At 33.5% G+C, this 21,922-nt stretch overlaps 2 long non-coding RNA genes across 10 annotated transcripts; both read left to right on the forward strand.

Moving 5' to 3' along the window:
* The first annotated feature begins 738 nt into the window (after positions 1 to 738).
* On the forward strand, positions 739 to 5,456 carry LOC110899140. Of its 9 annotated transcripts, XR_004875831.1 has the most exons (9): positions 858 to 1,063; positions 1,320 to 1,894; positions 1,990 to 2,152; positions 2,339 to 2,453; positions 2,581 to 2,672; positions 2,779 to 2,858; positions 2,971 to 4,119; positions 4,209 to 4,213; positions 4,746 to 5,456. It is a non-coding gene; the product is annotated as an uncharacterized LOC110899140 (long non-coding RNA). The 9 variants fall into 9 exon arrangements; XR_004875826.1 differs by lacking the exon at positions 4,746 to 5,456 and adding an exon at positions 739 to 849 and having other exon boundaries at positions 934 to 1,063; positions 2,971 to 4,739; XR_004875823.1 differs by having other exon boundaries at positions 2,971 to 4,213.
* Positions 5,457 to 18,561: 13,105 nt separating this feature from the next.
* Positions 18,562 to 20,925, forward strand: LOC110903165. Its single transcript, XR_004875832.1, has 2 exons — positions 18,562 to 19,628; positions 20,665 to 20,925. It is a non-coding gene; the product is annotated as an uncharacterized LOC110903165 (long non-coding RNA).
* Positions 20,926 to 21,922: the final 997 nt, after the last annotated feature.

Raw genomic sequence — 21,922 nt, forward strand, 5'->3', positions numbered from 1 at the left:
CCTCCCATTGGAATCTTGAAATTCATCCAATGATATTTTAAAAAAGTTTTTCACACGGACTAGGTAATAAAAGCACCTTTAACAAACTCTGCTGAAGGAAAGAAATGTCATTGTGGACTTCGGTAGCTTCTTCATTGATGTTAATGGTGGTGTCACCAACATTATGGTCGCTTGATGACGTCCCATCCATCTCCAGCCACGACAATGACATGTCAGCCGTACTAAACGACTTATTCTCGGCCACCTTGCTTTGCCTTTCATCATCGTCGTCGTCATTCACCACCACCACCACCATACATTGGATTTGGTAAATGCTAGTCTTTGTTAATGTTTTAAGGATCACATGATAAATGTCTTTTAAATAAATCACTTTATTGAAAAAGAAAGAAAGAAGCTACAATGTATCAAAAACATAACACCAAACCTGCAATATAAGCACATTACATGATGTATGTCTTGCAAATCTCTCCATAGAACATGTAAGATCTAGAGTGTTTCATTCACTCCCCAATAATTGATACTTTGGATTTTTTATATACAACGATTTATTTATGGGCCACTTGGTCACAAAAGTACAATTGGGCTTTTGGCTAACATATTTATATTGTTGGGTCATGAGTAGCTAATTAGTAAAAATATATATGAAATTGATATTGTTTTTTATTTTCTTTTCTTCAAAATTAGAAAAAAATATGTATATAACAAGTTAGTTTGATTGCTCATCTATCTATTATACTAAAACAAAATAAAGGTTGACTTTTTGACCTTGATGTGGCATATCTCTTTAGCCAGAGAATTGTGATTTGGGCGCCATTTTCCTTCTTCCTATATACGCTTTTCTTCAATTTGGTAACCTAATCAATTCTCTCAATCAATTGAAGACAAATTGATTTCTCTTTAAATCTCAAAACCTAATCAAATTGATTTCTGCAGGCTATCATCTTTCACCCACATTCAATTTTACAAACCCTAAATCTCATCTACGGCTTCATCTTTAGCGATTGTACTTGGCCATACCCACTTCAGAAATCCCTAAAACTCAATCATTCGAACTCTCATCTAGGTATGTTTTCTTATCTAGGTATGTTTTCTTTGATATTTATGATGTAATCCGATTAGAGCATCGGCCGATTGAACTGCTTGCTGGGTTTTTTAGGTTGTGGTGATGTTAAATCTCTATTTTATATGTTTATTGAAACATCATTAGTAATGGAAAAATCATCATGTGTGTTTGGATTTAGGGATAGAGGAGTTACATTCATTACTAATGAAAAATATAATTGTTCGTTGGATTTTTGATTAGTCCTTTTGTTTTGCAGCTTTCATTGAATTCAGTGCTAAGAACCCAAAATCTATAGAACCGGGCGAACATTGATATGATAGTGGCCTATATTAGGTTGGCCATAGTTCAAGCTGGAGGTTTTCAGATCATCTTTATGCTTTTGAGGTATACACAGAGATAAAGTACTTGGGGTTGGGACCTTCTTTTAAAAAGATAGATGATTTATTGTTTTTTCCCATGTTTAAAGATTGCATTTATCTTGCTCTCCAAATAATTTTTTTTCTAAATCTGAGTTTTTTCACAATAAAAAGCTGCCTTTCCAACTGTTACAAAAGTTTGTTGTGGTGTGTCGATGAAGTTGCGAGATGGTGGTCATTGGGACTGCCTTATTAATCTTGGTGCCTTTGATTATCCTCTTATCACGCAAGAAAGTAATTAACTAATTTGTTATTTTGTTTTGAAGTTTTGTTATTTTGTTTTGAGTTTTTCTTAATTTGCAACATTGCGTTTATATTTTTGTGTGTGTTTCAGATCTGATTCATACATTTTCTTCACTACAGAGAGATTTTAATTTTATTGATCATACAAGTATTCCCGGATGGAAAGAATAAGGTTCTTAATGTTTTCGTTACTTTTAGTGTGTTATGTGTTGTTTTTTTGGGCTGATGATTTGTAATTTGGGATGATCTTATATGAGTTTTGTTTAGATAAAGTTGATTGGTAAAGTTTGAGATGCATTGTTTGAAAGAAGCAATCTGAATCATCTCTCTCAGATCCTATATCGCATATGCTAATGATTTTTAATCGACTTTGGTGATTCGACTTGGTCACACTTTGCCACAAACGGGTCAAATGGTTAAATTTTCATGGGTAAGCATTTTATCCCTTTTTCTTCGGATGTAATTTAATCATTTTGCTTTATTGGTTTTGTAGTTATATGAGTTTCTATTAACGACTACTGGTAGTAAAAAGTTTGTGAAGCTAATTTTCAAATAATTTTTTTTCAAGATTTAATTACCACTATGTTAGACGTTCACTTTTATAGTTTTTCGTTAGGCTTTTGGAAATAATGTCCAAGAATTCAATGATTTGAAACGAGGATCCTGCACTTCGTCAGGAAATCGACCTTGAAGATGAAAGAGTTGCAGGCACATTGCATTCTGTATAGATTGTAAGCTTGGTCAATACTTTTGAAATCAATATGAATTTTGAAAATTTATTCGAATTATATACCTATATAATTCATAAGATGTGTGTACATAAATACTAAGTTTGAAGATCTGATATTGTTGTTGTAGGTGGAGTTTTAATTGTAAAGGTTTACACCTGTGTTGCAAAACTCAAATTATATGGCCTTTTGCTACATCTTGCCGTATAGCATAGGCATTAGGTAAAAAGGTGCTTTCTCATGTTTATGTTAGTTCTCTTACTTTTAGTAAATTATTTTATATTAAGCAAGAGTTGAAACTAAGTATTTTATGCATTCTTTTTTCTAGAGTTATCCGATGAGAAACCAAAGGGCAAGGCAACCATACATTATCAGCTTCGGCTTGCAGGTGGTAACTTTGTTCTAAGTGTGAGTAACTTGGTTCGCCAACCATACATTATCTTCATTGGCTAATTGCTCATTTATTACTTCATCTTATCAATAAAACGAATAAATTACTGACTTTTATGCTTTTAAAAAGGGTGACAATCATGGGAGAAGGATATCAACATGAAAGAAATGGAACAACAGTTGCATGAGCATGTGGGTCTACTAAGACAGAATGAATTAATAAGAATAAATGCCAAGAAGGAGCTTAAAGAAATGGAACTACAGTCACGATTGGATTGGCCTCATATGATGAGGTAACATTTCACAATAATAATCAAATAGATATAATAATTTACTACTTATATATTTTTTTGGAACAAGGTGACTCTATATCACTGAGACAACCTTTATCCACATGCCATTAATCTCTTTTTCAAAATTTGGATCTCAAACCTTTTATTTGGACTTTGTTTTATAAGCATTTAACGCCCCGTTTGCGGTATGCGCCTATAATGTATATATGTGTGGGCGTTCGGGGTGCAAAAGTGAAAGTACACTAATTTTAACATTATTTTACTAATTTCGTGAAAGTAACGTTAAAAAGGGAGATGGTTAATTATGCATCATGTGGTGGCGTTGATAGCCGAAAGACAAGGGGGTACATGCACTAATCGGCCTTTGTCTCAATTGTTGAGTGTTATGTGCCTTATGTCCAAAGCTTGACGCAAAACTACTATTTAGCCAGGGGTCTCACTGGAAGCAGCCGCTTTATTCCTATGGGGTAGAGGTAAGGCGGTCTACATCTTACCTTTCCTATACCCTACCTTAGATTTGCTATTGGCGGGATTTACTAAGTATGATGATGATGATGATCATTTTATACGCATTTAAAATGTCAATGTGGGTTAATCGATTTATTGCTTTAGTTTATATATGCATCTAAAATGTCAATCATTCTTTATTCTTTATGAATTCCTTCTTCAATTTATTATTTTAGGTTAAGAATAACTATTTTATAACAAGTGAAAAATATGTATAATGAAGCTTACAAAGTATCATGTGAAAAATATGTTATATTTTTCCTAGGCTATGGCCTCTGCACCTATCTTTATTCTTTCATGCTTGACTATGTATAATGAACTATGTATATTGTCATAATTTCACATAAAAGAAATAGCGATATCTAATTCTCTTGGTGTTAATGAGCTGGTGATTCCTGCAATACCTGAACTTTACAAAACATGGACCAAAGTGCTTGGCTTCAAGCAACTTGATGAATCGTCGAGGCATGCAATGAAGGGTATGCGTTTGATAGTGTTTCCTGTTAAAGATATATGCTTCGCCAACCTCTCCTAAAGAATCAGTTTGCTGATAAGAATCTTATTTCAGTGCAGGTGAGTTATGATATATTGTATTTTATCTGCTCTTGAGTTGCCAAAACGGGTGGGATAGGTAATGGTCACTGACTCTGACTCTAAGCTGGTAACTTTCGGTAAGACAGAAATGGACCGGGTTGGGTCAGATGGGCTGACTTGCCAGCATTTTTTGGATGCTATTAGTTATTACTGTATTAAATATGATTACAAAAGCTATATTATCAATGTAATCCAAATTTTGAATAAAACAATTTTGGTTATAATAATTTAAAAAAACTTTTGACGACTAATGAGATTTAACCGTTTTCTTTTTATTTACTTGCTCTCAGTTATTTTCATCTGTTATCGTCAACTAATTTGTTTAGGAAAACCGGCCATAGTTGCTACCTGTAGGCTGTAGCTGATTTTAGTTATAATTGATTAGCAACTTTTTATACATGAACTAGGAGAGGCAAACAAGTGAGTAAAATTTTTAAATTTCTTTTTTTTTGTTGTGAAAAATATTTAGTATTTTCAAGGAATGAAGTAGTTGATAAGTTAATTATATTAGGTTGAGATAAAGATGGCTGAGCCGAAAAGGTTGGTGTCGATTTCTCATACGACAACCATTCACGTTGTGGTAGTGTTATCAAGTCATACGGTGGTGGATTTGGTAGGGGTTGGTGGTTATGGCGGAAAATCAGAGAGGGTATAATGATTATGGCAGTGGTTATCACAGTTATGTGGGAGGTTATAATGGTGGTTCTACAGTGGTTATGGTGGATATGGGTATGGGTTTGGGTTTGGTGGATATGGTTACGGCGGTGATGGATATGTAGTTGGTTTTAGTGGTTATGGAGGGAATGCTGACTATGGTGGAGGTCGGGGTTATGGTACTGGTAGTGGAGGAGGTGGTGGTGTTGGTGGCAAATGATTTCATAAGGGAGCTTGTGCTGCTGCTGGATATGGATATGGATGGTAGTAAAGGGTATGATAATGACAATGGTGGCAGTGGTGGTGGAAGGCATCATCCTTATCGGAAGTGAGATGATATGATAATAGCAACTTATTATATCATCAAAGTTCGAGGACTTTGTAGCTTTTGTCATCTGCTTTGTTCTATGTGAATCTTCTTGACCTGTGATCTATTAGTAACTTAGAAACTGAGTCATGGAGTCGAATTTGTTACCTACATAACTATCTTCTGTATTGCCCCTAGATCATTTACAATTATAAATGTAAATGATTTATTTTAGTTTTTGTACATCATTTTTTTTGTTGATTTGGACCAGTTAAAGCATATGTTGGGTTCTAGGCTCAACCCATGAAGAGCCTATATCAGGTCATCCAAGTGGCATGACGAGTCTGTATATTCCACATGCAGGTTTGAACTGGCCCGAGCCCTAACTATGCCAAATTAAAAGTGCAAAAATTGTGATCTGGGCCTAGACTGGCTTGGGTTAAAACTAAAAGTTTTTCAATAACACATTATAATTATAAATAGTATTAAAACACAACATGGTTAATAATTCAACGAGTTGTTTATAAAGAAATCTTCAGTGAGTTGTGATTTTTTTTTTGTCGTATTCATGTATTTCAATTATTTCTTGCACTCTCTAACATTTTCGTTAATAATTCAACATATATAATATTACAGTTTGTACTTTACAGTTTTAAAGGACTTAGTTTTCCTGTTTAGCCACCCGTGTAACACACGGGAACTTAGACTAGTTTATTTATATAGCATTATAATCTCCATGGATAGGGTCAGTTGTAGGTAAATGATATAAAATTAAAATATGCCCTGAATGGTTTAGTTTGATATTTTTTTCTATGATATCTATGATTTTTTTATTTACAAGTTTGGTGGTTTAATGGTCAACCGATAATTTATTGTTTTCAATGTGATTAGATTGTAATAACAGTAAAATTAAAATGATAAAGATGGTTTGTAATAATCTATATTTATACTATATTGTAATGTAATAAGTCATTAGATTGTAATAACATTAAAATTGAAAGGATAAAGATGGTTTGTAATAATCTATATTTATACAATATTGTAATGCAAATAAAAGGACAACAAAAAATAATTTTATAAAAAATTAAGAGTTATAGTTACAAGTAGGGATGAGCAAATGGTACAGGTACCGAATTTTCTGAATTGAAATATTTTCAGTACCGAATTATGGTGTTTTCGGTATCAATATGGTACTGGTTTTGTACCGGTGGTTTTTACTTTCAAATACCGGTATCTGACCGTGTAATTTCGGTGTCGGTACCAATACCCATTTTTAGGGGTTTTTGATATCGATATCGGTTAATATCGAGCTCATCCATAATTACAAGTATCAAAACACAAATAGCAATTCCTTAAAACATTCAAATCCTTAAATGTCTTACAATTTTCGCAATTTCTCATTCCACATTGGATAAGAGAAAAACTTTGGATGAAATAAATGGCCATAAAAGAGTACGTTGCTTTTCAAAGAATTCATCAATTCAATATTTCAATTGTTCTTTTGTCCCACATTGATAAAGAAACAAAAGTGGAGGGATCACCTACTCTACAAAGGCAAGGTAACCCTTTGCAAAAGATAATAAGTTGTGTACACACTTAGTCTTTTGACGAAGTTTTATTATTAGTCATTTGGCAAGAACAAGTAATATGTTTGGCACTTAGGATAAAATAAGTTAAAAATCGAGCTAGCCAAATTGATTTTTAATTGAGTTGAACTCGAGTTTAAGAATCCATCTCGATTTTACATTTCGAGCCTCGGCTTAGTCTTCAAGTGTTGTGTTACCCGTCGCATCGCGCGCGGACAACATTCTAGTACATATATATACACATACACACACTTACACACTCCAAAATGAAAAAGAAATGTATGCCTTATAATGGCTAAATAGTCATTTGGGTTTACACGACTAGCTGTAGGTTTTAAATTGACAGAATCATCTTATGTGAAAACCAAAACGTCTCAAACCAACCAAATTAGTTGACTTACTTCGACTTTCACAATTCGATTTATTTCAAGGATTTTCAAACACCTATGGCTTAGATTTCATGCGTATGCTGGGTTTATATGCCAATTAAATATTTTTTAATTATCTAAAAACATTTTTTTATAACAACGCCATTCTATTAATATATACACACACGCATTCGTTAACTTAAGAAATACTAAGTATATAATTGTGTTTAATTTATTTTAGAGTTAATAACAACTTGAGTACTATGGTTAACACATTATTGCATGATGAGCCCCCTTTTTGCATTATGAATCCTCGTGGTTATCATTTTCTTACACCCTTAGTCCTTGGGTCAAATTGTTGAGAAATGTTCCATTTACCCCATTAGTTAACATTGTTAGAATAGGGGTAGTCTTGTCTTTTCACCCATAAAACAAACCTACCCTTCTCTCATTTGAGTCCTCCAACCGATATCCCATTTTCGCCCCTCAACAACCAACAGAACCCCCTCCTACCATCATCACCATCGATCATCATCACCAACCCCCCTCCGCCTTTCTACATTCCCACTGCTATTGTTAAGAACATCACCATCGTTCTTCATACAGACCCAGTCATGCCTCCTGTCGAACTCATTACTATTGTTGACACACAAAGTGTCACGGGTAAGTGCCTCACTGCTACAAATATTGTAATATTAAACTGGAATTAACCAAAAATTAACAAAGATTTTGAACTTGATCTTAAATGTGTAGGTTGAACCAGGCTTAATGCCTCACCTCGCCACCTCGTTGTCCATTTCAGGGTCGTCCTTAGGTTCTAGAACAATGCGGCCTTGGACATCATCATTGAACAAGGTTGGGGTGATAATCTTTGAACAAGGTTGGGGTGATAAGATCGGGTAGATATAACTAGGATGCTTAACTATTATAACTAGGTAGATCATGTTTTTCGTAATGATATGTGTACCCATTGTTTTGTAATAATGTATTATACCCGGATTTTTGTAATGATGTATATCGTGCCTGGGCCATATTTATATAATCTATACGTTAATGGATTTAATGCTTTATCAAAGAAGATAGTTTGCATTGTAAGTGTTTGGTTCTAAGTTGTGTCTTGAATCATTTGACTATTAGTTTAACAACTTATAGTTTTCATTTGACAGTTGGTAGTTTGCTTGTAATACATATTAAAGACATTTAATGGATTATGTATATATGTATATACATACATATATATATATATATATATATAAGTTGGTTATATGCTTTATAGTTGACTCTTTGCATCTGAACCAATTGACTATTAGTTTGATAACTTACAGTTTGCATTTGATAGTTGACTATTAGTTTGACATTTTGCATTTGTGCATGTAAGTTGTATGTTTTGGTTGTAAGTTTGTTTGGACATTTTGCTTGTAAGTTGGATAGATTTTAATCACATTGAAAGACAGATTGTAAGGTGGACAAATTGGGTGTTGAATCACTTTGCTTGTAAGTTGGACAATTTCACAGTAATGCATCTGGACAGTGTGCTTGTAACAGTTTGATGAATGCAGTTGCATTTGGACAGTTTGCTTGTAATTTGGACAATTGTGCATGATTGATGAATGCGGTGTTGGATTAATGAAGGCAAATTTCAATTGTGCATGATTGATGAATGTAGTGTTGGATGAATGAAGACAAATTAATGAATTTAGTAATGCAATTTGCTTATAAGGCGTATCTTGGTTTTGAATGATGCAGTTTGATTGATAAATGCAATTTGTTTGTAATCGTGTAGTTTGATTGACAAACGTAGTTTGCTTGTAAGTTGTGTGCATGATTGATGAATGTAGATTGCTTGAAAGTTATGTTTTGAATTTAAACCAGGTTGATGCATTTAAATGTGTTGTGTGTCTTGAATTTGAATTAGATTGATGTTTTTGAATGTGTTGATTGTCTTGATTGGATATGGTGGGAAATTTGATTGAATGGATTTGGAGGGAATTTAGATTAAATCTGCAGGACTCATATTGCTAGAACATAATATATATGGGTAAATTGGTCTTTTCACGAGATTTCAAACGATTAATTAATTACAATTAGACAAAAGGACTCAAGGTACAAGAAAATGACAACGACGGAGACTCAAAATGCAAAAAAAAAAAAGTGTGAGGCTCATAATGCGAAAATGGACTCAAGTTGCTATTAACTCTTTATTTTATTTTTCAACATTTTAGTTTAAATTTTATTGAAAATGCAATTGTATTCAAAATAAAATATTTTGTTTTGTATTGTAAATTATACTGGATATAATATTTTTCGTTATACCAAGTACGGTGTTGTAATGAACAGAACCAAACAGAACAACATCGGTACCGATATTAATTAACATTTATTTTAATATTTTGATCTACGTTAAAAACATTGTTGATATTCTTTTAGCATATTAAGACTTTATCTTTGGTTATATAATAAAACTTTTGTATGATTAAACTATTGTATATAAAATCTTTTTAAACTTGATAATACGTATTTCCGATTTCACATTTTCATTAGTTTTAGTTATGAGGAAATAGAAATGGGTTGAAAGGTCACAACGCTCAAGGTATTATTCTTGTGGAACTCTTCTGTGTGGTATTTATTATTTAATAAAGGTGACAATGATGGGTAGGTCGTGTTATTTATGAAACCATTATCTTTTTAGCATGTGCTAAACAATTGTATTCGATTGATCGTACAATTGACCCTTTTTACATTTTGTTTTAAACCAAAGGTTGGTTCGCTCGATGCGTTCGAGATTTTTTATAAATACAATTTGCAATATAACATATTAATATATAGTATGCTATCTATTTTTTTTACTAAAAATGTGCAAATCCAAGCTACAATCCAACATGTTATCGTCCTGTATGCAACCCCACCCCAATTGTATCAAAAGTGGAAGCATAAACATAAATACCAGGAACGATGTTTTCGCTCAATATTAGTTCGATGTAACACGGTATCAGTACTCGGTTTAGTTTACGATACTAAAAAAATTACAATGAATACAACTCAATTATCAGTAATATTTATGTCATGATACTCAAAATAATAATAACATTGATAATAATTATGTGTTTAGATTTTCTTAAAAAGTTAACGAACACAAGTTATTGAATAAAAATCAAATTAAATGATAAATGAAATGTTATCAAAACCTATGATGATAAAATGGATACGGGTAGTGGTACCAATGTCATTCGGCCAATATTGGTTTGGTTTGGTACTGTACCGGATACGAAACCAAGATTTTTTTTATTTTCAATATAATTCCGTTTTCAATAAAATTTGGAATATTGACAAAAGAAGTCAAACATAACCAGGCATTTAGATTTAAAAAGAAAATTTAATTAACATAAAGTATTAGAGAAAAATCAGACTGGTGATAAATGAAGTATTATTAAGACAACTTGATACAACATACTATTAGTGGGATTGATTTTAACTATTAACTAGTAAAATTCCCTATACGTGATGATAAACGAAGTATTATTAAGACAACTTGATACAACATACTATTAATGGGATTGATTTTAACTATTTAGTAAAATTCCCTACACGTTGTAGTGAGAGTGTCGCTTCAATTCATTACATTCATTATCATATTAGTACAATACAACACTCTGTATAGCAATCGAAGAAGAAAACCAGAAAATTAGAGTCAAGAGATGCCCAAAATGATATTGACACATGGTTTTCAAAGATCAAAAACCATAATAACTAATATTGGTAACAATTATGATGATATTGATATTAGTTCTGTTGTAGTTCGTTCGGAATCAATTTGCTTTGTCACGACACTAGTACGTTACCAACACTCGTTATAGCCTACGATACAAAAAAATATACATTTTAAATACAACTTCGTTTTCAACGTTGCTTAGCGGAATCTGTTTGGCCTCACTATGTGGTAGGAACTTGTTTGGTTTTAGTTCGATTCGCTATGGTAACGCACTAGCAATATAAACTAAAAAAAAAACCTCTGGAATCATCTTGGCTTCCTCAGCTGTCAGAATAAATGCTCTGGCATTCTTCTTAAGTCCTTCAACTGCCTTAGCTTTGCTGGTTGTTGTTAGAGCTAGTTTTGGACAGTTCGGTTTGATGTGACCAGCTTCTCCACAATTGAAGCATAACCTATTGCTAGCATTCCTTCGACATTCTTCTTCCTTATGCCCGGGTTTCTTGCAGAAATTACAATATCTTGCACATTTTCCATAATGCTTCTTTTACCAGTCTTGCTGTAAGGTGCAGAGGAAGAACCTGTACCTTTCCCACGGTTGGAATTACCGTAGTGAAATTCTTGGGTAAGTCTTTGTGCTAGGTTCTTTCTCTGGTTTTCCTCTTGTGTACGTACCAATTCATCAGTCAGGGTGTTGGCTAGTTCTACTGGTTCTTTTATGGTTTAAGGTCTAGCTGCCTTGACTACATGTCTGATCTCACTAATTAATCCCCATATGTAACGGGAGATTAACACTGGCTCAGGTGAGGCTAAGGTTGGCACTATCCTAGCATATTCAAAGAATATGGTAGTGTAACCTTGGCAATCTATTCCAGTCATTTTATGATTTAGGAACTTATTGGCAATTTGTTCCTTTTCATTGGGAGGACAAAATTTTCTTTCAACCATTTCCTTAAAGTTGGCCCATTCCATATTATAAACTCTGTCACTTCCTCTAGACTGGAGAATAGTATTCCACCATTCTAAGGTTGCATTCTTAAAAAGATTAGAAGCAAACATAATCTTATCTTCATCTGCACATTTACTTATCTTTATGACTGCTTCTGTCTTTTCTATCCAACGTAAGGCTGCAATGGCTCCTTCATTGCTTGAGAATTCTATTGGTTTGCAAGCCAAGAATTCTTTATAAGAACAACCATAAGAAAAGATTCTTCTTCTTTTTGGAGTTGGTGCTTGGATCAAGGGTTGGTGATTTTCGTTCACACTATGACTTGGTTCAGTGGGTTGACGTTTACTTCCAGTTACAAATTTATTATTTTCGGCTTCTCTAACCGTCTTGATAATATAAGGCATAGCATCTATAATTGCTTGTGCGACTATATGTTCGGTGGCACTATTATTCGCTTGGTTCTCGTTATTATCATTATTCTGGTTTTCCTGATTAATTTCGTTCGACATCTGAATTGTAAACATTTATCAGGTATCAATATCACAGAATAAAATTTAATATAGACATTTATACAACAATCACACAAGCAGTTTGATAAAAAAACGTCGAACATCGCGACTTTACTCTTTATATATATATATATATATATATATATATATATATATATATATATATATATATATATATATATATATAGGGGGCTGCTAGAATGAGAACCACCCCGAGTTGTAAGAACCGCGAGAACTACACCCCACGGAGCGCCGTTCGCCATGATTTTTTTTTACAAGTAGATGTGTGTATTATAAACACAGCCGTAAAAAATCATGGCGAACGGCGCTCCGTGGGGTGTAGTTTTTTACACCACAAGTTTGGTGTTTTTTAATTTTTTTTCTTTTTTCTTTTTTTTTTCACCAAACTTGTGGTGTAAAAAACTACACCCCACGGAGCGCCGTTCGCCATGATTTTTTACGGCTGTGTTTATAATACACACATCTACTTGTAAAAAAAAATCATGGCGAACGGCGCTCCGTGGGGTGTAGTTCTCGCGGTTCTTACAACTCGAGGTGGTTCTCATTCTAGCGGCTCCCTATATATATATATATATATATATATATATATATATATATATATATATATATATATATATATATATATATATGTATATGTATCAATTACATATTACAACTGAAAACTAACACACTAGTAGTTATGCATCTATGTCTATTTTAGTCTATTTAGTTGGTTATACATATATGTATTATATATATTTATCAAAATACAATAGTACACATATGTCCATATATTATTCTAGGTGTCGTGTATCCAATCATGTATCTCACGCTCGAAGTACTTCCACACTAGTTTTTCTCCTATTTGTCGGATTCTATCTCCTTCTTCCACTAACTCGTCACCATATGAGCGAAGTTCTTCCAAATTCTCTTGGCTCATGGGTGGCATGGGTGCTGGTACGGGATCAGGGTACCGGGGAATCGGGTGTCCATAAGGGTATAGATTTCTTATTACACTCTGCTTATACCAGTCGCTATTCCAGAATGGATCTAAAGGGTTCAGGTCGGTATACTGAGCTATAGGGTTTGGTTGAGATGAGGTTCCTTCATCTTTTGGGGAACTAGCTAATTGATGATAAGCGTCAGATGTGCCTTGCTCACTCGTACTGTAAACTAACAAATTGTCAAATAACACAAAACAATATTATATATATTTACACACAATCACATAAATTATTTCCTAACACGATTTATCTGAAATTTAGATATCATCGGAACACCTCATTGGCTTAAACCAGTGGCTGTAGCTCTAATACCTCCTTCTGTCGCAGCCCCCGACCCCTGCCCCGGGAGCAGGTGCCGCGAACTAGTTAGATGGTATTATGATTTTTAATTTGGCTGCAGAATTCATACATCAAGACCGTAGTTAGGAAACATTTTTATCAGAGTTAAACACCAAACTTTTATAATAATAAATGAGATAAAACCCAAGTTCATTTGATAATACATTTGTAGGGACAAACCCTAATTATTGAAAACATAAACTCCGTTTCTTATTTGGTAACTTTTATAGCCACAACTTTAAGTCTTCAGTGTTCTCCAGCTAGCTTCTATTAGCTTTACATTAAATTACCTGAAACGCGTTTTAAAAGGGTTTTATCAGCAAGAAATACTAGTGAGTGCATCCTAGTTTAATCAAAATAATTTTTACGACTTTACAGTATTAAGGTTTACAATGTTTATATCTATCCAATTATTCAACACAGTATTGCTACTGGGCAACCTTTTGTCCCCATGCTTGCGGTCATGCTACTATTCGCAATAGTAACGAGTGTCAAGTAATGTATACAAAACCCCATATACTGATGATAATTGTAGAATTACAAAAACTTAATCACTGTAAGTGTCTTGATAAATTTTCAGGGTTATGTAAAATATTTGACTCACAAAAAGGTGACAAAAATAAGATGTACTCACATTGTTGACTTAGGTGATACTATTATAACTTCTTGGTGATTCTTTTGGTTATTATCTATTAGATTAAACAATGCACACGTGTTAGTAAGATAACCCAAATCACATTAACCGTACAACTCGAGACAGAACTCCAATGACTGAGTCAAGCAGAGCCTTGACATGCTTACGGAGTCCTATATCAATCGGGTGTAACACGAGACAGAACTCCAATGACTCAGTCAGACAGAGCCTTGACATGCGTTACGGAGCCCTAGATCAATCGGGTAGGGTAACAGATACGTGATCAGGGGTTATAATACTTACAATGAGGCAGAGCTTCGCTTTTTAGGGGTATTATTTCCCGAGTATAGTAGCACTATATGTCAGAGGAAAGAAAAGAAATTTTAAACGGTGAGAAATGAGGCCGAAGGCTTCTATTTATAGCCTGCCCGAAAGCGGCTCACGCCCCGCGACGTCCCCCTCCTCTTCTTTCGCGGCCCGCGACGGAGGTAGACTAGGGCGTAGCCTTGGAAACTCAACGTAGTAGGCTTGACACGAAGGGGACACGTGGCTCGCTGGGTGTCTGGCGAGTAACCGAGCGTCGCGCCCCGCGACAGCTAAGGGGGTCCGGGTCGCGGCCCTCGATAACCCTAATTTGTTGTTTTATTTGATTTTTATAATTATTAAGGTATTTTAGGGCCGTTTCTCGTATATACAAGATATAGTACAGGCTATGCAGTACCAGAATGTCATCAAAATCTGCTACACCTATGAGGTTAATTCTGGGAAAATGTAGAACACAAAATGGTGAGAGATTGAAAAAATAGAGTTTATGAAGGAAGTTCGAAAGGATTGCAACGAGAATGAAAAAGGCTTCAATCAGAAGATTTCAATTTATTAACAAGCCAATTCCTACTGATCAAACGTCGATGACTTTTTTTGAGCTGAGGTGTCAACGTGTAAAGAAGTATTTCTTTGGGCGTTAGAAATTTTTGAAGGTATGAAGTTTTTGAAAACCGATCGAGACTGCGGTAACATCCAAGAGGGAGTTTGTTGATACACTATGTCTGCTGCCTACGTCATCGAGTCGTGTCGAGTCTCTAGGATAAATGTTAGATTATTCAGATTTTGTGTTTGTATTGTACATCCATACGGAAGTAACTTAGTCCGCACAAAGGTGATGTCTCGTAGTATAAATAATCGTGAGGACTTAGTGTTAGATAGATTTTGCTGAACTGACGGCGAAGTTCTGTCGGATTGTTTTCTCGATTGTAAACGTTGACAAATTAATGAAAACATTGAAAAATTAACTAATCTTATTATGTCGCCTAATCAAAATGGATTCCGCACATATTGACTAGGTTATAGATATTACCTGAGCCAAAAGTCTATGAAAAACAGTTCTCACAGTTACTAGCCTCTATTAATGTTTTTACTGGTATAATCATTATAATATTTTCTAATGAAAGGATACAATCACCATAAGAATTTATTACATTCCAAAACATTCATTCATAAAAATACAGATTGAAAATTTGAAATTAAAGGTCAAACACGATAATTTTTTTTTAATCTTTAAATCTATCCTACCTAATAAAAGACATACCTAGGGTGCCACATGTCCTTTTTCTAGCCTCTATATGACATGGCAATTTATTTAGGCTATAAATGACACATGGCTGCTTCGTTTCCCATTCCCAATATCAACCTAAAAAAACGCGGACCCGTTTTACGAATTTAGGTGAAATACACGTTGGTATAAAAGGCATCTTATAACCCGAATTTGTTCAGTTTTCCACGACGTATTAGGGTTTCACCATATTCTCTCTCGCTTTCTTCTCCGCCGATCCTCAAGATCTTCAAATTAATCTTCAAATCACGGTTAGGTCATGGATACTATCAGTTAATCATGTTTTCTCTATTATTTGAAAACCATTCAAGTTTGATTTTGATTGTTTTTGTATCTGTATTCGTTCATATCTAGGGTTTTGCATCTTGGATCGATTTTCTTTTCTGATTCTGATAATCAAATATCGTCATCACAAAGGTACGAATCCCTTCTATATGTATTATGAAGATTTGTTTTCCCTTAATCAGAAACCCTAAATCATCACAGTTCCTTCTTTGTTCCATTCAAGCTATTTGGATTCTAAAATACGCAGAGCCTTTTGGTCCGATGCAATGATTGAAATCCTTCCGGTAAGTTTTTTTTATCTATAATCTAATCCACGTATTTTTTTTCGTATAGATCTGGGTACAAAATCTGAGTCGATTGATTAATTTAGGGTGCGATTAGGATTTCTCAATATACAACCATCCATCCTTGATATTTTATTCAGTTCTTCTTCTTCTGGTGATTAAAGGGTGTATGGTATTCAGATGTCAGATTTCAATCCGCATTAGTTTTCCATGTTCCTAAACGTCAAACTCAAAACTTATCTCATTATGCTGATTTGTGTTTATAGTGTCGTTGTTTAAATTTTATATATTTTAAAATTTTTAAATTCTTTGACGATTTTGTTTCAGACATAAATCATAATTTGAGTAAGAATTCTTAGTTATTTCTTTTTTCTTATTAAAGTCATGTTAGTCAATTTTAGTTATGTGTTGTGTTTCAATTGTTTTTAGGCCACTCAAGTTAATTGCCTACTTTAACTTTTTAAATTTATTTAATCGGCTTTAACTTTATAATAGATTGATTATTTCAGTTCTTATATTGTATATTTTTGTTAGGTTTCTAGCTGTCGAGTTTGTGGCGATACATAATAGATTGTCAGGCTTTAACTTTATAGTTGAGTATAACGTGATAGTTTTAGAAGTTTTTTTACTTTAAGGCAACGAACTTTTTAAAAGTTCATTTTAAGATAACATTTGAGGTGTTTGGTTGCAGATTCTGCAACAGCAGCTCTTAATCTGTGTGGCATAATGTTGGGTTCTTTCAAGTGAGGGTTTTGTCTTTAGAAATTGCAAATCTTCATGCTTTGACATGCGCATATGGTTCAGGTTGTAAGTTTCTGCTAGGCCGTTAAAAACAATTGTAGTGTTGTATTCTACGCTACAACAGATTAGTCTCATTAATTATAGATGCCAATGTTCAACTGTTTGCTTATGATTTATGAGTGTATCAATTGGGTTTTGTCTGATCTAAGACGAGACAAATTATTTTTTAGCTAAAAGGGGTAAAATCGGTCGAACGAGTCAAACAAGTTGTTGGTGTTGAAAAGCACGTGGAAACTTCTTTTCTTGGTTAGATTATATATTTGTTATAACCCGAAGAACATACAGCCTTCATTCGCATCTAGGGTTTCTGTTTCTTCCATCATATATCTCCCTCTCATCATCCCTAAATCTCATTCCTGAATGATCATCAATACCAAGTTACGATTCAGTTTTCTATCTATTATTCATCTTTATTCTTGATCAGATCTCATTTTTTCTTGCACTCCTTCGATCTTATCATATCGTATCGACACAATAGATATCTATTGGGGCTGAATTGAGGTGTATAAACCGTCGGTCCATAAGTGAAGGTTGGTGTTCTATTAAGGATTGCAAGATGATATATAATGGTGGCTAGAGGTGGCTGGTGAAAGCGGTTCGTGACGTTCAAGCTAAAACGAACCGGAGAAGCGATGACCAGCAAAAGAATCTGGTACGTTTTCTTCTTATTAAACCCTCCGGTTCAAATGGGTTTAGTGGGATTATTTACATACTTTGGGTACGATATGTCAGTCCAAATTTGAGATCAGCGGTCCCAGCTCTCACAATTATATATATATATATATATATATATATATAATTTTTATGATAACTATTTAACTTAATAATAATAAAAAAATGTGTTAGATAGTTTTTTTGCTCACCAGATCCATCCCAAGATCGTTATAAAAAAACCTTCCAATTACGATTTATTTAAACTTAATTCATTTTCTCTTTTATTTTATTGTTTAGTTTTACAATTCCTTAAATTTTCATATTTATACTTAATTTTTTTACAGGTATACAATTGTACCAATGGTAAGTCGAGCTGAGAGAGTGGTAAACATAAAACACCCATAATACTCGGAGTTAATACAAAGATGAAAAACGTAGAGTTAGTATTTGGACACATATATGTGGTGGTCATCTCTCCAACAAAGGAACCGAATGACTTTTTTTTTTGTAAGCTCTTATTTTTAGGTGATCTTAAAGTAGTCACACACTCTTTCATCTTTCACATACTATGTGTTTAAATGATTGCTAAAACATTTTAATGATTTATAAGAACTTTTCTTTGAATTACAGTTTGTAGGAGATAGGATGTTGTATCCAAGTTGAAAGCTAAGGTAAGCATTGTATTCAATCTTTCCTTTTCTACCATTTTAAGTTGCATATTGTTACAAGACCTGACCATTTTGACCCCTTCACTATGAATGGGTCGATTCGGTTTATGTTATCTCTAATGGCTAAAATGGGTTCAAATTTGACAATAGTGTAGTTTTAATTAATACAATCTACTAAATACTTTATCCAAACAGGTAAAATTTTATATGTCGCCATTTAGACCTTTAAATTTCACGGGCAGCTCCTCCGTCTTATAAGGGGCTGACTTCTGCCATTCATTAGGTCCAGGATGGGTTAACTTATACAAGTGTGTAGTGTGTACTCTGCACCACTCAACCCGTGTAAGAGCTTAAGCTAAACTCCTTTTGTTTTCATGTAAATCTCAAATACATAATAGGATGATCTAATTGCTAATTATGTGTTAATACTTGAAATTTCGTATGATATCACTATAAGCTAAATAATCCTAGCAGGGGTCAAGGGGCCGCACTCCTTGTGGCAATCACATCAAACTTGGTCTTTTGTTATGTATTTGGACTTTAAAGAGAGTCCATTTACATTGAGTTCATAAAAAACACACGATTTAGAAGTAAGAAAAGAAAAAAAAAAGCGACAGATACATTACGTGCTCTGATGCGCACCTAATGTAAATGCTGAAAAGCTGGCCACAACTAGGATTTTTGATGTGTTAAGTAGATTGCCACTTTACCCTATATTTTGCCCAACTTTACTTATATTAAGTACAGTTACCAACTTCTTAGCGCTCCCCCCCCCCCCCCCCCCAAACCCCCCAATCTGTTTTGAAAAAAAAAAACAGTAATAAATTCATAGACGGGATTGCAAAGTTCTCTGTTTGGAATTTCATAAATGAGATTGAAAAATTGTGTGTTTGGAATCGCTTATTATTTCTATTTCACATCAACACTTTGCATATTTGTGGTCTTGAAGTCTTATATGCAGGTGTATACACTCAACCTAAATCTAAAGAAGTCAAGTCACACTACCAGCTCTAATAGTTGTTTCTATTATCTTAAAGGTATGTATGGTGGTGTATACTTTGTGTTCAAAATATTCATATTGCATTTATGCCTCATTTTATTCCTAGATAATAAATGTTCATAGTAGCTATGCATTTCTTCTTTGTATATGCTACTTTTTTAAGTTGTGTCGATATAATTGTTCCAAGATGAACTTATTTTTGATAATTTTAAGGTTGTGAAATTAAATGTTGATTTGGTTTTTTTTTTTTTTTTTTTTTTGCATTTGTATTCGTTCATATGTCTTCAATCGATTCTCTTTTCTGATTCTGATAGGCAAATGGTGACATCACCAAGGTAAGATTCCGTCATTTATCTATTATTAAGATCTATTGTTTATAGTAAATAGTTTGTTTTGGATTATGTGGATTTCATTAGATCGAATCATATCCTTATTTGGTTGTGTTTTTACTTGATATCTTTGTATCTTTCTAATCGTTTTAATTGAATATGTGTTTTTTATTGTTTCTTGATCTGATTATTGGTATGTTATTGAGTTTTTTTTTTTTTATTTTTTTTAATGTTATTTTGTTTATTAGACTTAAAGAGGTCAAATTATCATAACCGGGTAATCATGTCGAATAAACAACTCTGAAATTGAATACTCAATTTCCTGTGAACACTCAAACTTGATCATCTGTTGTACTGAACATAAGCCTAAGTGCCTAAGTCGAATGCTTAGTCAATTAGGGCCTAGATGACAGTCTAATTTTGATGATCCATGGCACATAATATATTAGATATTGGGTTGGATTACATTACACTTTTATATAGGTGATGCCCCAAATTTGTTAGCCTATGTGATTGTTGATGCTTATATGCATAGTGCAGTAGTTTGTGTCCCTAAGTAGAAAGGAGTTTCTTTGATATTATAATGTTTTTTCGTAAATTCAACAAATGGAAAAATTGGTTCTAAATGATGGTCAAACAAGGTTTTTCATTCTCATGTTATTGATTACTTTTATTTTACTTTATTTTTTAACGTATTTCAATATATTGCTAATAATATTTTTTCATATATTTTGTTTACGATAGGTACGATTTGATTGATGGCATGATATAATTGAAGCCGAACATATTTCGTTAGGTGATGATTGTTTTTTCAATTGGTTAAAGACGAATTCGAGGTTATTGGTTACGAAGCTCCAACAAGTAGAAGTACTAGAGTAATAGGCTTTCAATTTATATTTCAAACCAGAAAAACGTATTTCTTTCATTTATTTATCTTTTCGGTTTTGTTACATCTATAGTACGATGCTTTGTTGTATTTTAATCTGCAACTTCAGATTTCCATAATAAGTCCATGCATACAATTTCTTTATGATTAATATAAATGTATTTTTTTTCTAAAAGTAAGAAACATATCATTTCTCAATACCACGAAATTGGCGGGTATTACCACTAGTATATAATAAAAGCATAGCCATTGTCTCTTGTTGGTCTAACAAGTTTTCCGGTAAGTTTGCTATTAAATAAAAAAACACGATGTGTGGTTCTTTATCTTGCTTTTATTTAATTGTCTATTTTGACCCAACCTATTTTCTTTTTGTCCCCGTTGTGAAAATTTATAGATCTGTCATTAGGGCTGTAAACGAACCAAACAAACACGAACAAGACCATGTTCGTGTTCGTTCGTTAAGGAAATTAACATGTTCGCGAACTGTTTACGAACGCATACCGAACATAAGTTTGTGTTCGTGTTCGTTCGTTAAGGAAATTCAGTTGTTCACGAACAGTTCGTGAACACTGGTCTCGAACATAAACGAACGCAAGCGAACACAAAAGAACGCAAACGAACATTTAACTTGAAAATAAAAATATAGAAATATTGTTATCCTTAAACTTTAGATATAAATAGTTAAATACAACCATCAAATGATAAATCAAAACACAAGAAGTCTAATACACCACCAAATGATGAATCAACTTTAACTAACTTAGACATAATTATCCCAAAAAATGTCTTTGCATGTCCAAATTTTAGCTAACTTAGAAAAAAATAGGGTTTCAAGTTTTCAATATGTTTAGATAAAAGATTTATTATGTATTATTTTTTAATATAATCAAAGGAACATGGACGAACGTAACCGAACATATTACCGAACGTTCACGAACGCAGTCGAACGAACGAGACCTATGTTCGTGTTCGTTCGCTAAGCTAACCGAACGAAGTTTTGTGTTCGTGTTCGTTCGTTAAGCTAATCGAACGAACATAAACGAACTTCCCGCCGAACGGTTCACGAACTGTTCGCTGAACGTTCAGTTCGCTTACAACCCTATCTGCCATTGGTTA

This window comes from Helianthus annuus, chromosome 13 (assembly GCF_002127325.2).
Source record: "Helianthus annuus cultivar XRQ/B chromosome 13, HanXRQr2.0-SUNRISE, whole genome shotgun sequence".
NCBI lineage: Eukaryota > Viridiplantae > Streptophyta > Magnoliopsida > Asterales > Asteraceae > Helianthus > Helianthus annuus.